The following is a 15,133-nucleotide window of genomic DNA, read 5'->3' as shown; positions in this document are numbered from 1 at the left end:
AGATGTCCTTTTCATTATAGGGGACTGGAATGCAAATGTAGGAAGTGAAGAAAAACCTAGAGTAACAGGCAAATTTGGCCTTGGAGCACGAAATGAAGTAGGGCAAAGGCTAATAGAGTTTTGCCAAGAGAATGCACTGGTCATAGCAAACACCCTCTTAAAACAACACAAGAGAAGACTCTATATATGGACATCACCAGACGATCAACACTGAAATCAGATTGATTATATTCATTGCAGCCAAAGATGGAGAAGCTCTATACAGTTAGCAAAAACAAGACCAAGAGCTGACTGTGGCTCAGATCATGAACATCGTATTGCCAAATTCAGACTTAAATTTAAGAAAGTAGGGAAAACCACTAGACCATTCAGATATGACTTAAATCAAATCCCTTATGATTATACAGTGAAAGTGAGAAATAGATTTAACGGACTAGATCTGATAGATAGAGTCCCTGAGGGACTATGGAAGGAGGTTCATGACATTGTACAGGAGACAGGGATCAAGACCATCCCCATGGAAAAGAAATGCAAAAAAGCAAAATGGCTGTCTGAGGAGGCCTTACAAATAGCTGTGAAACGAAGAGAAATGAAAAGCAAAGGAGAAAAGGAAAGATATAAGCACCTGAATGCAGAGTTCCACACAATAGCAAGGAGAGATCAGAAAGCCTTCCTCAGCGATCAATGAAAAGAAATACAGGAAAACAACAGAATAGGAAAGACTAGACATTACTTCAATAAAATTAGAGATATCAAGGGAACATTTCATTCAAAGATGGGCTCAATAAAGGACAGAAATGGTATGGACCTAACAGAAGCAGAAGATATTAAGAAAAGGTGGAAAGAATACACAGAAGAACTGTGCAAAAAAGATCTTCATGACCCAGATAATCATGATGGTGTGATCAATCACCTAGACCCAGACATCTTGGAATGTGAAGTCAAGTGGGCCTTAGAAAGCATCACTACTAACAAAGCTAGTGGAGGTGATGGAATTCAAGCTGAGCTATTTCAAATCATGAAAGATGATCCTGTGAAAGTGCTGCACTCAATATGCTAGCAAATTTGGAAAACTCAGCTGTGGGATAGGACTGGTAAAGGTAAGTCGTCATTCCAATCCCAAAGAAAGGCAATGCCAAAGAATGCTCAAACTACCACACAATTGCACTCATCTCACATGCTAGTAAATTCATGCTCAAAATTCTCCAAGCCAGTCTTCCGCAGTACATGAACTGCGAACTTCCAGATGTTCAAGCAGGTTTTAGAAAAGGCAGAGGAACCAGAGATCAAATTGCCAACATCTGCTTGATCATGGAAAAAGCAAGACAGTTCCTGAAAAACATCTATTTCTGCTTCATTGACTATGCCAAATCCGTTGACGGTGTGGATCAAAATAAACTGTGAAAAATTCTGAAAGAGACGGGAATAGCAGACCACCTGACCTGCCTCTTGAGAAACCTGTATGCAGGGCATGAAGCAACAGTTAGAACTGGACATGGAACAACAGACTGGTTCCAAATAGGAAAAGGAGTTTGTCAAGGCTGTATATTGTCACCCTGCTTATTTAACTTATATGCAGAGTACATCATGAGGAACGCTGGGCTGGAAGAAGCATACGCTGGAATTAAGATTTCCAGGAGAAATATCAATAACCTCAGATATGCAGATGACACCACCCTTATGGCAGAAAGTGAAGAGGAACTAAGAAGCCTCTTGATGAAAGTGAAAGAGGAGAGTGAAAAAGTTGGCTTGAAGCTCAACATTCAGAAAACAAAAATTGTTGCATCTGGTCCCATCACTTCATGGGAAATAGATGTGGAAACAGTGGAAACAGTGTCAGACTTTAATTTTGGGGGCTCCAAAATCACTGCAGATGCTGATTGCAGCCATGAAATTAAAAGACACTTATTCCTTGGAAGGAAAATTATGACCAACCTAGATAGCATATTGAAAAGCAGAGACATTACTTTGCCAACCAAGGTCCATCTAGTCAAGGCTATTGTTTTTCCAGTGGTCATGTATGGATGTGAGAGTTGGACTGTGAAGAAAGCTGATCACCAAAGAATGTTGCTTTTGAACTGTCATGGTGAAGAAGACTCTTGAGAGTCCCTTGGACTGCAAGGAGATCCAACCAGTGCATTCTAGAAGAGATCAATCCTGGGTGTTCATTGGAAGGACTGATGCTAAAGCTGAAACTCCAATACCTTGGCCACCTCATGGAAAGAGTTGACTCATTGTAAAAGACTCTGTTGCTGGGAGGGATTGGGGGCAGGAGGAGAAGTGGATGACAGAGAATGAGATGGATGGATGGCATCACTGACTCAATGAAAGTGAATTTGAGTGAACTCCAGGAGTTGGTGTTGGACAGGGACGCCTGGCGTGCTTGATTCATGGGGCTGAAAAGGGTCAGACACGACTGAATGACTGAACTAATCTGACTTCTCTGGATATATATCTAGGAGTGAAATTGCCAGATCATATGGTAGTTCTATTTTCAGTTTTTTAAAGAATCTCCAAACCATTCTCCAAAGTTGTTGTAGCACTTTACATTCCCAACAAAAGTGTAACAGTTTTCCTTTTCTCCCACCCTCTCCAACATTTATTGTTTGTAGACTATAAGGACAGCCATTGCGATCACTGTGAAGTGATACATCATTGTAGTTTTTCTTTGCATTTCTCTAATAATTAGCAATGAAAAAAGCAACACAGAATCAATGAAAACACCAAAACAGAAGAATATGTTTCAAATAAAGTAATAAAAAATAAGAAAAGAAATCTCCCCATACAAATCTTAATGAACTATAAATTAGTGATTTACCTATTATAAAGTTCAAAATAACAGTCATAAATATGTTCACCAAGTTTAGGAGAGCAATGAATGGACAAAAGTAGAATTTCAAAAAGGATTTAGAAAATACATTAAAAGTGCCAAAGGAAAATCATAGAACTGAAGAATATAATAATTGAATTGAAAATTCAACAGAGGATTTCAACACCAAATTAGTAGAAAGAACAGTAGAATACTTCCAGTCAAAGGATCAAAAATAAAAATGAGTGAAAATAGCTTAAAGAAATATGGGGCATCATCCAGGAGTTCAGTGTGCACAGTGTGGAAATCTCAGAAGGAGAATAAAGAGAGAAAGGGACAGAAATATTATTCAAAGAAATAATGGATAAAATTTCCCTAAACTGGGGGGAGGGGAGACATAGTTATGCAGATTTCTGCATATTAGATAATATACCCATTTCTCCCGTTCTTGACATGATGGTCTTGAATAGGAAATGAACCTTATCAATCAGCCCACCTTGAGCTCTTTGTTGTCTCTTGTGATGTCCAAACTTCCTTGTTTGAATAGTTTGTCTAAGCTTTCTTCTTTGAATAGTATGCCAATAGTTTATGGTATATCAAGACTCATCACGGTCCCAGAGGGGAAGATCAGGTTTCATTCATATTCGATTCAGATTTTGATTTTTTTAAAATTTCTTCTGTGATTTGTTGGTTATTCAGAAGTGTGTTGTTTAGCCTCCATATGTTTGTATTTTTAATATTTTTTTCCTGTAGTTGACATCTAATCCTACTGCATTGTGATCAGAAAAGATGCTTGAGATGATTTCAATTTTTTTGAATTTACCAAGGCTAGATTTATGGCCTAGGATGTGATCTATCCTCGAGAAGTTTCCATGTGCACTTGAAAAAAAGGTGAAAGTCATTGTTTGGGGTGAATTGTCCTATAGATATCAATTAGGTGTAACTGGTCCATTGTAACATTTAAAGTTTGTGTTTCCTTGCCAATTTTCTGTTTAGGTGATCTATCCATAGGTGTGAGGTGGTATTAACATATCCCACTATTATTGTATTACTGTTGGTTTCCCCTTTCATATTTGTTAGCATTTGCTTTACATGTTGTGGTGGCTGGTTGGAAGCTAGGCCTTCAGGGAGCAGGTGGGGAAAGTAATAAATCGGGTAATTAAGTTTGTACAAGAAAGGGTGCCGTTCCCCCTTGGGGAACAGACTCATGAGTTTATGTTTGGTGACCAACTATGGGTCAAATACTGGAAACTTGATTTACTAGTCCCTCTGTGGAAGGGCCCTTATACTGTTATTCTAACTACCCCTACTGCAGTTAAAGTTGCAGGTATTGCCCCTTAGATCCATCATATGAGGGTGAAGAAAGCATACCATGCAGACCCAGAAAACGCTGAGTGAACTGCACAGAGGGACCCCACTGACCCTCGAGAGACTAAGACCATCCTTAAGAAGAAGGAAAAGCCCCAGATGAGCCCCTTGAGTATGAAGCTACATAATCAACTCCTGATGCTTGGTCTCATCAACGTGCACATTCCTACATGGACTTCACAATACCTCCAACTTTTGGGTATGTGGTGCTATGCCTCTGTCTGTGATGGATGGGCTTCCCTGATGTCTGTCACTGCTCCACCAAGGAGATTTTAAACCACTCTACTCTTTTCTGGGACACGTAATTTCTCCCTGTTCTCTGGTTACATTTGATATAAATGCCAGTGTAACAAAAGCCTAACCCACAACAAGCCCTGGTAAATCTACCTTATTTACATGCTAGGTGGAGAAGATCTGTGTTTCAGTGTTATGAGTATATTGCTGCCTTATTCATAAGCTCTATAGGGTCAACAAATATTATGATTAAAGTAGAGGCCTGGACTAATTTCACAAAACAGGCCCTCCTAGATAGAACAAAAGCCATCCAAACTTTAATGAAGAGCAAATCCAAGTGAAAAAAGTGGTAATTCAAAATAGAATGGCTTTGGACATACAGCTGCTCAAGGAGGGACCTGTGCTATAATTAAGGTTAAATGTTGTGTATACATTTTTGACTTATCTGGCAATGTATCAACTGCTTTTTAGATGACATGAAAAACCAGGTAAAAGCAATGTCAAATGAAAACATTCTTTTCTGGACTTCAGTCCTATCTTGGGTGAAGGGCCATTGATGGAAAACTATATTTACCATTATTATAGTTGCCTTGATATTTCTGCTTTATGGACCCTGAATTTTACAATATATTATGAACTTTGTAAGCCGAAGGTTGATGTCATTCTCCCAAATTGGCGATTGGAGGGCCAGAGTGCAATATATCCCGATGAGTGATGCTCATAATATGAGTTAAGAGCATCAAGAGGGGGGAATGAAGGCAGAAACAGACAGAACAGTCCAGTTCTGGAGTCCACCATCTTAGGCCAGGCTGCGAACATTAGGCTACATGCATGGTCACCCTCCTAATGGACTCTGAAATTTGTGCCCGGTGTTTATAGAAATGGCATACCAATGGAAAATCAGAACCCCGGATAAAAGAGCCTCAGAACTTGGACTCTCCATTGCCTAAAAATAATATGCTAAATATCTCTGTAACAGAACAAAGTGGTAAATTTCATTATGTTTATTGGAATATGACTACAGGTCTATTGATAAATATCCATTGTTTATCTAGTTTTGTGACACATGAATCATGGGTTAACTTTGATCGTATCTCTCTTTTACCTTGTCCAGACTAGTTTCAAAGAATTGGGGTAGGTGGGTTTGAGCAAGAACACTTAGGGTATATAAGGTTTTCACAAAAACTGGTTGGGGTCCTTGGCTAAGAGGAGTTTCTGCCGTGGGCCTGTCGGTGTAATAAACTATACTCCACTATCTGCATTGTCCTTCTGAGTGAGTTTGTTTCCCAGAATGCATGGCTATAACATTGGAAGTATGTAATTAAGTCTTTCTGATGGAGAAATGTGGAGACGGGTACTTTTGCCTGCACTATCTACTCTGGGTCTGGTGCCAAAGCCATGGGGGAGAGGTGTTTCTCTGCCTGTTTATTTTTTATTTGTTCCTCTGCTTGTTTATTTGTTATTTGAACTGCTCCTTTATTTGTTACAGTCCTGTGGGATTTGTCAATGCATATCCTATTGGTTAAGGAATCCAGGTGATCCAGGGGCCCATTGCTTGTGCAATAGATGCAAAATATAGGGCACCAGTCATGTGCACAACTCCTTCCAAGGAGACACTGGTGCCTGGGAGTGGTCTAGAGGGGGAATACATGGGACATGTCAGCCAGCTTCCCCCATCTCTAAAGAAAATCACATCCAGTTTCTAGGTTCATGTTAAATTAGAAATCTGATCTTCAGTCATCAGCTTTCAAAGTGTGCAGATGAATCTGTCTCAAGGAAAAACTGGGAGATGGGCACTTTCGCCTGCTCTCTCTGTACTGAACCCTAGGGAGATAGCTGAAGAGAGAGATATCTTCCCATTAACAACTGCTTCTTTTTAATTATAGTCTTGTAGATCTCATTAATCAAGATTTATTGACCTCAGAGCTAGGTGTTTGGAGGCCCATCTACTGGATTGCAGTCTTAAAAATAGGGTGCTAAATGTGGCGTACAAAATCCTTCATATATCAGGGAGAAACTGGGAGTTGAGTGTGAGAAACTAGGAGCTGAGAGTTCACTCCTGTGTGTATGGTGTTTTACAAGGGTGGGTTTTCTAGAGAGAGTGTGTCCCAGTCTTTCCTGCCCATTTAGATGTAGGTACTTTCTCATTTGTCTGATGTGTAGGACTCACTCAGCTAGTTTCTGGTTTTCTTTCAGAGGTATTTTCTCCATGTGTAACAGTATCTTTTATGTCTTCCTTGGAGGAGGGAAGTTCAGAAGCCTTATATGTTGCCGTTTGGTCCCTATATCCTATGACATTTAATTTAATGACCTTCCCTGATTATTCTAAAATCTGTGCCAGATCCTGATCGGTTTCAATTGATGAATTAATATCTTTATCATGGGTTATAGTGTCTTGTTTCTTTACATGTCTAAAAATTTTTGGTTGTACGCTAGCTATACATTGTAAATTTTGCCTTATTGGTGCTAAAGTGAAAGTGAAAGTTGCTCAGTCGTGTGTGACTCTTTGCTATCTCATGGACTATACAGTCCATGGAATTATCCAGGCCAGAATACTGGAGTGGGTAACTTTTCTTTCAACTCAGGTCTCCCAAATTGCAGGTGGATTCTTTACCAGCTTAGCTGCAAGGGAAGCCCAAGAATACTGGAGTGGGTAGTCTATCCATTCTCCGATGGATCTTCCTGACCCAGGAATCAAACCAGGGCCTCCTGCATTGCAGGCGGATTCTTTACCAGCTGAGGTATCAGAAAAGCCCTTATTGGTGCTAAATATTTGTGCATTCCGAGGAGTTTTCTTGAGCTTTTTTGGGGGGCACAGTTTTAAGAGTTTGATCCTTTGAAATCTTGTTTTTAAGATTTATTAGGCAGGCCCAGAACAATGATAAGGCTAAGGTTATTTCTCATGATGCAGGTAAGACACTACCAAGTATTATACCCAGTTCCTGAAGTATCTTGATTTTTGTTTTTGTTGCCTAACTGGTCAAAACAAGAACTATTACTAGCCCCATTTGACCTCTAAAGCAATTTTACTTCTATTTCTTTCAAGTTGTTCTTTTCACACTTTAGAGAGTTTCCTTCTACTAATGCCAATACCCAGCTGACTATTCAAGGGGAAATATCTGCGTATCTTTGAAGTCCTCTTTCCTTGCAGCTTTCTCCCCTACAGTATTTGGTCTGAAAAAATGGGCTACTTTAACCTCTGTGGATGTTTCTTCAACTCAGTGAGTCGGCTGTCTTCTTTCTGGATTCATCCTCCCTGTGCTGCTTCCTAGAAATTCATTCAAGGCAGTAACTAGAATAATCTTAGTTTCATTTTGTTTAAGTTCCTTATCTTGGTGATCATCATCTTTTGTTGCCTGATATTCAGTGTCCTGCAAAATGTTTTATATACTTTGTTTGTTCTTATTTCAGATGTGAAGATAAATTGGGCTCTTGTAACTCTATCATGTCTAGAAGTGTAACTTGATATTTGCATAATTCTTTTATGCATTTTTAAATGAACTTACTTTTTTCCTAACCAAATTTATTACTGGCTTTTTTATTTTTTTTTTGGACTCACTACAGCATCTCTCATATGAACAGGTCTCATGATATACTATATGAGACTGAATGACTAATCATTAAGGTTTTTTCATAGGCACCTATTCTTTATTAGCAACTTTTTAATTTATATAATTGACATGTAGTATTATATTAATGTTAAATGACTCAATAACTAAGTACAATTTTTTAAAAGAGCACAAGTTTTAATAGGTTTGACATAATAATAAATATATTCATTATTCATAAACGTTTCTTCCTGTCTTTACGTTATGCTTCCCTTTTGCTCATCCCTGCAACCTATGTAAATTTTTTAAATTGGAGTATAGGCACTTTACATTGCTGTGTCAGTTTCTGCTTTACAGCAACAGAATCAGTTATACTTACACATATACCCCCTCTTTAGATTTCCTTCCCATTTAGGTCACCATAGAGCACCAACTGAAGTTTCCTGAACCATTGATCTGTATTTGTTTTTTGTGCCATTACATTTCAGTCTTGATTACGATAACTTTATAGTATAATCTAAATCAGAAAGCCTGATTCCTTTAGCTCCACTTTTCTTTATCAAGGTTGGTGGTGGTTTAGTCACTAAGTCCTATCAAATTCTTGTGATTCCATGGACTGTAGCCTGCCAGGTTCCTCTGTCCAAGGGATTCTCCAGGCAAGAATACTGGAGAGGGTTGCTACTTTCTTCTCCAGGGGATATTCCTGACCCAAGAATCGAACCTGGGTTTTCAGTATTTAAGGCAGATTCTTTACCAACAGAGTCGCAATATACTCATGATTGTTTTGTCTATTTGCAACCTTTTGTGTTTCCATAAAAAGTTTAAATTTTTTTTGTTCTAATTCTGTGAAAATTGCCACTGGCAATTTGATAAGTATTGCTTTGGGTAGTATGGTCATTTTCACAATATTGATTTTTCCAGGATAAAAATATGGTGTATCTCTCCCTCTTTTCTGTCATCTTTGATTTCTTTAACCAATATCTTATTTTTTTCTTGATACAGATCTTTTGCCTCCTTAGGTAGATTTATTCCTAGGTATGTTATTTTCTGTGACAATGTTAAATGGGATTGTTTCCTTAATTTCTCTTTCAAATATTTCATTGTTAGTGTATAGGAATGCAAGCGATATCTGTGCATTTATTTTGTATTCTGCAACTTTACTAAATTCATTGATTAGATCTAGTCATTTTCTTGGAGAATCTTTAGGATTTTCCATGTATAAGTGTCATCTGCAAACAATGGCGGTTTTATTTCTTTTCCAATTTGAATTATTTTTATTTTTCTTCTCTGATTGCCATGGCTAGGACTTCCAGAATCATGATGGATAATAGTGGAAAGAGTGGACGCCTTACTTGTTCCTGATCTTAGAGGAAATGCTTTCAGTTTTTTACCATTGAGAATGACATTTGCTGTGGGTTTGTCATGTATGACGTTTATTATATTGAGATAGGTTCTCTCTGTGCCCACGTTCCAGAGAGTTTGCACCGTAAATGGGTGTTGAATATTATCAAAAGTTTTTTTTTATGCCTCTATTGATATTATCATCAGTTTTTATTCTTCAGTTTAATCACATTGAATGATTTCAATGTAGTGAAGAATTATTGCATCTCTGGGATAAATTCCACATGATCATAGCATATGATCCTTTTAATGTATCATTAGATTTGATTTCCTAGTATTATGTGAGAATTTTCGATTCTCTCTTCATCAGTGGTATAGGCCTGTCATTTTCTTTTTTTGTGATATTTTTGTCTGGTTTTGTCATCATGGTTATGGTGACCTTGTAGAATGAGCTTAGGAGTATTCCTCCCTCTGCAATTTTTTTGGAAACATTTGAGAAGGATAGGTGTCAGCTCTTCTCTAAATTTTTGATAGAATTTGTGAAGCCATCTAGCCTGGGATTTTGTCAGTTGGAATATTTTTAATCACAGTTTCAATTTCATTACTTGTGCTTGGTCTGTTCATATTTTCTATATCTTTCTGATTCAGTCTTAGAAAGGTTATTATATTCTAAGAAGTTGTCCATTTCTTACTGGTTCATTTTATTGGCATATAGTTGCTTCTAGTCATCTTTTATGATCCTTTTGATCTTTCATATTTCTGCAGTATCAGATGTAACTTCACATTCATTTCTAAGTTTACTGATTTCAGTCCTCTCACTTTTTCCTTGATAAGTCTGGGTAATGGTTTATCAATTTTGTGTATCTTCTCAAAGTACCAGCTTTTGGTTTCATTGAACTTTACTATTATTTTCTTCATTTATTTATAATTTATTTCTTCTCTGATCTTCACAATTTAGTTGCTTCTACCAATTTTGGGTTTTGTTGTTTTTGTTATTCTTCTTTCTTTAGTGTAAGGTTAGGTGGCTTATTTGAGATTTTTCTTGTTTTTGAGGTAGGATTGTATTTGAGTGTACTCCTGGAGTTGGTGATGGACAGGGAGGCCTGGCGTGCTGTGATTCATGGGGTCGCGGAGAGTCGGACACGACTGAGCGACTGAACTGAACTGAACTGAACTGAAACTTCCTCCTTAGAGTTGTTTTACGCATTTTGTAGGTTTTGGGTCTTTGTGTTTTCATTGCGATTTATTTCTAGGTATTTTTTTTCTTTTTTAAAAAAAGTTATTTATTTTAATTGAAGGTTGATTACTTTACATTATTGTATTGGATTTGCCATACATTGACATGAGTCTGCCCTGGGTGTACATGTGTTCCCCATCTTGAACTCCCCTCCAACGTCCCTCGCCATCCCATCCCTCTGGGTCATCCCAGTACACCAGCCCCAAGAATCCTGTATCATGCATCGAACCTGGACTGGCAATTCATTTCACATATGATAATATACATGTTTCATTGCCATCCTCCCAAATCATCCCACCCTCTCCCTCTCCCAGGGTCCAAAAGACTGTTCTATACATCTGTGTCTCTTTAGCTATCTCATATACAGGGTTATCGTTATCATCTTTCTAAATTCCATATATATGTGTTAGTATACTGTATTGGTGTTTTTCTAGCTTACTTCACTCTGTATAATAGACTCCAGTTTCATCCACCTCATTAGAACTGATTCAAATGTATTCTTTTTAATGGCTGAGTAATACTCCATTGTGTATATGTACCACAGCTTTCTTATCCATTCGTCTGCAGATGGACATCTAGGTTGCTTCCATGTACTGGCTATTATAAACAATGCTGTAATGAACATAGGTCTTTTTTAAACTTCCTTTTTAATTTCTTCAGTGTTCTATTGTGTATTTAGTAGCATATTTTTTAATCTTCACTTGTTTGTGTTTTGTTACTTTTTTTTTCTCTAATTGATTTCCAATCTCATAAAGCATTGTAGTCAGAAATGATACATGATACAATTTCAATTTTCTTAAATTTACTGAGACTTGATTTGTGACCCAGAGTGTGATCTATCCTGGAGAATGTTCTGTGTGCACTCAATGAAAAAGTGTGTTCTATTGCTTTCAGATGAAATTTCCTTTAAAATCAGTTAGGTCTATTTGGTATAACGTAATTTAAGGATCCAACCAGTCCATTCTAAAGGAGATCAATCCTGGGTGTTCATTGGAAGGACTGATGCTAAAGCTGAAAGTCCAATACTTTGGCCACCTCATGCAAAGAGTTGACTCAATGGAAAAGAGTCTGATGCTGGGAGGGATTGGGGGTGGGAGAAGACGGGGACGACAGAGAATGAGATGGCTGGATGGCATCACTGACTCGATGGACATGAGTTTGAATGAACTCCGGGAGTTGGTGATGGACAGGGAGGCCTGGCGTGCTGTGATTCATGGGGTTGCAAAGAGTCGGACACGACTGAGCGACTTAACTGTACTGAACTGAATTTAAGGATTGTAATTCCTTACCAAATTTTATCTCTGGATGATCTCTCAATTGTCTGTGGAGTGATAATATAACTCATAAATTTTTTGTTACTGTCAATTTCTCCTTTTATGGCTGTTAGCATATGCATTATGTATTGAGGTGGTCCAATGTTGAATGAACTCCGGGAGTTGGTGATGGACAGGGAGGCCTGGTGTGCTGATTCATGGGGTCGCAAAGAGTCGGACACGACTGAGTGACTGAACTGAACTGAACTATGTTGAGTAAATAAATGTTTACAACTGTTATAGCAGAGACATTACTTTGCCAACAACACGTCTAGTCAAGGCTATGGTTTTTCCAGTTGTCATGTATGGATGTGAGAGTTGGACTATAACGAAAGCTGAGTTCTGAAGAAGTGATGCTTTTGAACTGTGGTGTTGGAGAAGATTCTTGAGAATCCCTTGGACTGCAAGGTTATCCAACCAGTTCATCTGAAAAGGAGATCCGTCCTGAATGTTCATTGGAAAGATTGATGTTGAAGCTGAAACTACAATAATTTGGCAAACTGATGTGAAGAGCTGACTCATTTGAAAAGACCCTGATGCTGGGAAAGATTGAAGGCAGGAGGAGAAGGGAAAGAAAGAGGATGAGATGGTTGGATGGTTTCATGGACTCAATGGATAAGAGTTTGGGTAAACTCTGGTAGTTGTTGATGGGCAGGGAAATCTAGAGTGCTGTAGTCCATGGGATCAAAAAGAGTCAGACACGACTGAATGACTGAACTGAACTGATCTTCATCTTGGGTTGATCCCTTGATCATTGTGTAGTGTGCTTCCTTAGCTTTTTAAACAGTATTTATTTTAATTTCTGTTTTGTAAGAATGTATACTGCTACTCCAGCTTTCTTTTGATTTCTAATTGCATGAAATATGTTTTCCACACCCTCAGTCTCAGTCTGTATGTGTTCCTAGGTATGAAGTGGATCTCTTGTAGAAAGCATATAAATGGATCCCTTTTTGTATCCATTCAGCTATTCTGTGTCTTGTGGTTGGAATCTTTAATCCATTTACATTTAAGGTAATTATTGATATGCATGTTCCTATTACCATTTTCTAAATTGTTTTGGATTTGAAATTTTAGCTATTTTTCTTCTCTAGTGTTTCTTTCCTAGAGAAGATTTTTTTTTTTCATATTTGTTTAAAGATAGATTGGTGATGTTAAATTATCCTGGCTTTTGCTTGTCTGTATAATATCTCCATTGACCCTGAATGAGATCCTAGTTGGGTACAGTGATCTTGGTATTTCCTTTTAATCATTTTAAATATATCCTATCACTCTCATCTGGCCTGTAGAGTTTCTGCTGAAAAATCAGCTTATATCCTTCTCTTCCTGCTTTAAATAGTTTTTCTTTGTATTTCAGTTCAGTTCAGTTCAGTTTAGTCGCTCAGTCGTGTCCGACTCTCCGCGACCCCATGAATCACAGCACGCCAGGCCTCCCTGTCCATCACCAACTCCCGGAGTTCACTCAAACTCATGTCCACAGAGTCGGTGATGCCATCCAGCCATCTCATTCTCCGTCGTCCCCTTATCCTCCCGCCCCCAACCTTTCCCAGCATCAGAGTATTTTCCAGTGAGTCAACTCGTCGCATGAGGTGGCCAAAGTATTGCAGTTTCAGCTTTAGCATCAGTCCCTCCAATGAACATCCAGGATTGATCTCTTTGTATTTACTTTTGCTTATTTAAATAAATTTATTTATTTTAATTAGAAGCTAATTCATTTACAACATTGTAGTGGTTTTGCCATACATTGACATGAATCCGCCATGGGTGTACATGTGTTCCCCCTCCTGAACCCCCCTCCCACCTCCCTCCCCATCCCATCCCTCTGGGTCACCCCAGTTCACCGGCCCTGAGCACTGAGTCTCATGCATCGAACCTGGACTGACGATCCTTTACATAAATGATAAAATACATGTTTCAATGTCATTCTCCCAAATCTTTCCACCCTTGCCCTCTCCCACAGAGTCCAAAAGACTGATATATACATCTGTGTCTCTTTTGCTGTCTTGCATACAGGGTTATAGTTTCCATCTTTCTAAATTCCATACATTTGCTTTATTATGCTGTATTGGTGTATTCCTTTCTGGCTCACTTCACTCTCTAAAGTAGGCTCCATTTTCATTCACCTCATTAGAACTGAATCAAATGTATTCTTTTTAATGGCTGAGAAATATTCCATTGTGTATATGTACCACAGCTTTCTTATCCATTCGTCTGCTGATGGACATCTAGGTTGCTTCCAGGTCCTGGATTTATAAACAGTGCTTCGATGAACAATGGGGTCACGTGTCTCTTTAAATTCCTGTTTCCTCAGTGTGAATGCCCAGCAGTGGGATTGCTGGGTCATATGGCAGTTTTATTTCCAGTATTTTAAGGAATCTCCACACTGTTCTCCATAGTGATTGTATTAGTTTGCATTCCCACAACAGTGTAAGAGGGTTCCCTTTTCTCCACAACTTCTCCAGTATTTATTGCTTGTAGACTTTTTGATAGCAGCTATTCTGACCAGCATGAGATGGTACCTCATTGTGGCTTTGATTTGAAATTCTCTGATAATGAGTGATTTTGAGCATCTTTTCATGTCTTTGTTAGTCATCTGTATGTCTTCTTTAGAGAAATGCTTTTTAGTTCTTTGGCCCATTTTTTGATTTGGTAGTTTATTTTTCTGGAATTGAGCTACAGGAGTTTCTTGAATATTTTTGAGATTAATTCTTTGTCAGTAGCTTTGTTTGCTATTATTTTCTCCCATTCTGAAGACTGTCTTTTCACCTTGCTTATAATTTCCTTTGTTGTGTAAAAGTTTTTAATTTTAATTAGGTCCCATTTGTTTATTTTTGCTTTAATTTCCAATACTCTGGGAAGTGGGTCATAGAGGATCCTGCTGTGATTTATGTCGGAGAGTGTTTTGCCTGTTTTCCTCCAGGAGTTTTATAGTTACTGGTCTTACGTTTACATCTTTAATCTATTGTGAGTTTATTTTTGTGTATGGTGATAGACAGTGTTCTAGTTTCATTATTTTACAAGTGGTTGACCAGTTTTCCCAGCATCACTTGTTATACAGATTGTCTTTTCTCCACTAAATATTCTTGCCTTCTTTGTCAAAGATAAGGTGTCCATAGCTGCGTGGATTTATCTCCGGGCTTTCTGTTTTGTTCCATTGATCTATAATTCTGTCTTTGTGCCAGTACCATACTGTCTTGATGACTGCAGTTTTTTAGTATAACCTGAAGTCAGGGAGGTTGATTTCTCCAGGTCCATTCTTCTTTCTAAAGAATTCTTGGCTATTCGA

The sequence above is a fragment of the Moschus berezovskii genome, chromosome X (assembly GCF_049115385.1).
Source record: "Moschus berezovskii isolate FMDL1 chromosome X, NW_MosBer_1.0, whole genome shotgun sequence".
Lineage (NCBI taxonomy): Eukaryota > Metazoa > Chordata > Mammalia > Artiodactyla > Moschidae > Moschus > Moschus berezovskii.
This window is presented reverse-complemented; position numbering follows the sequence as displayed.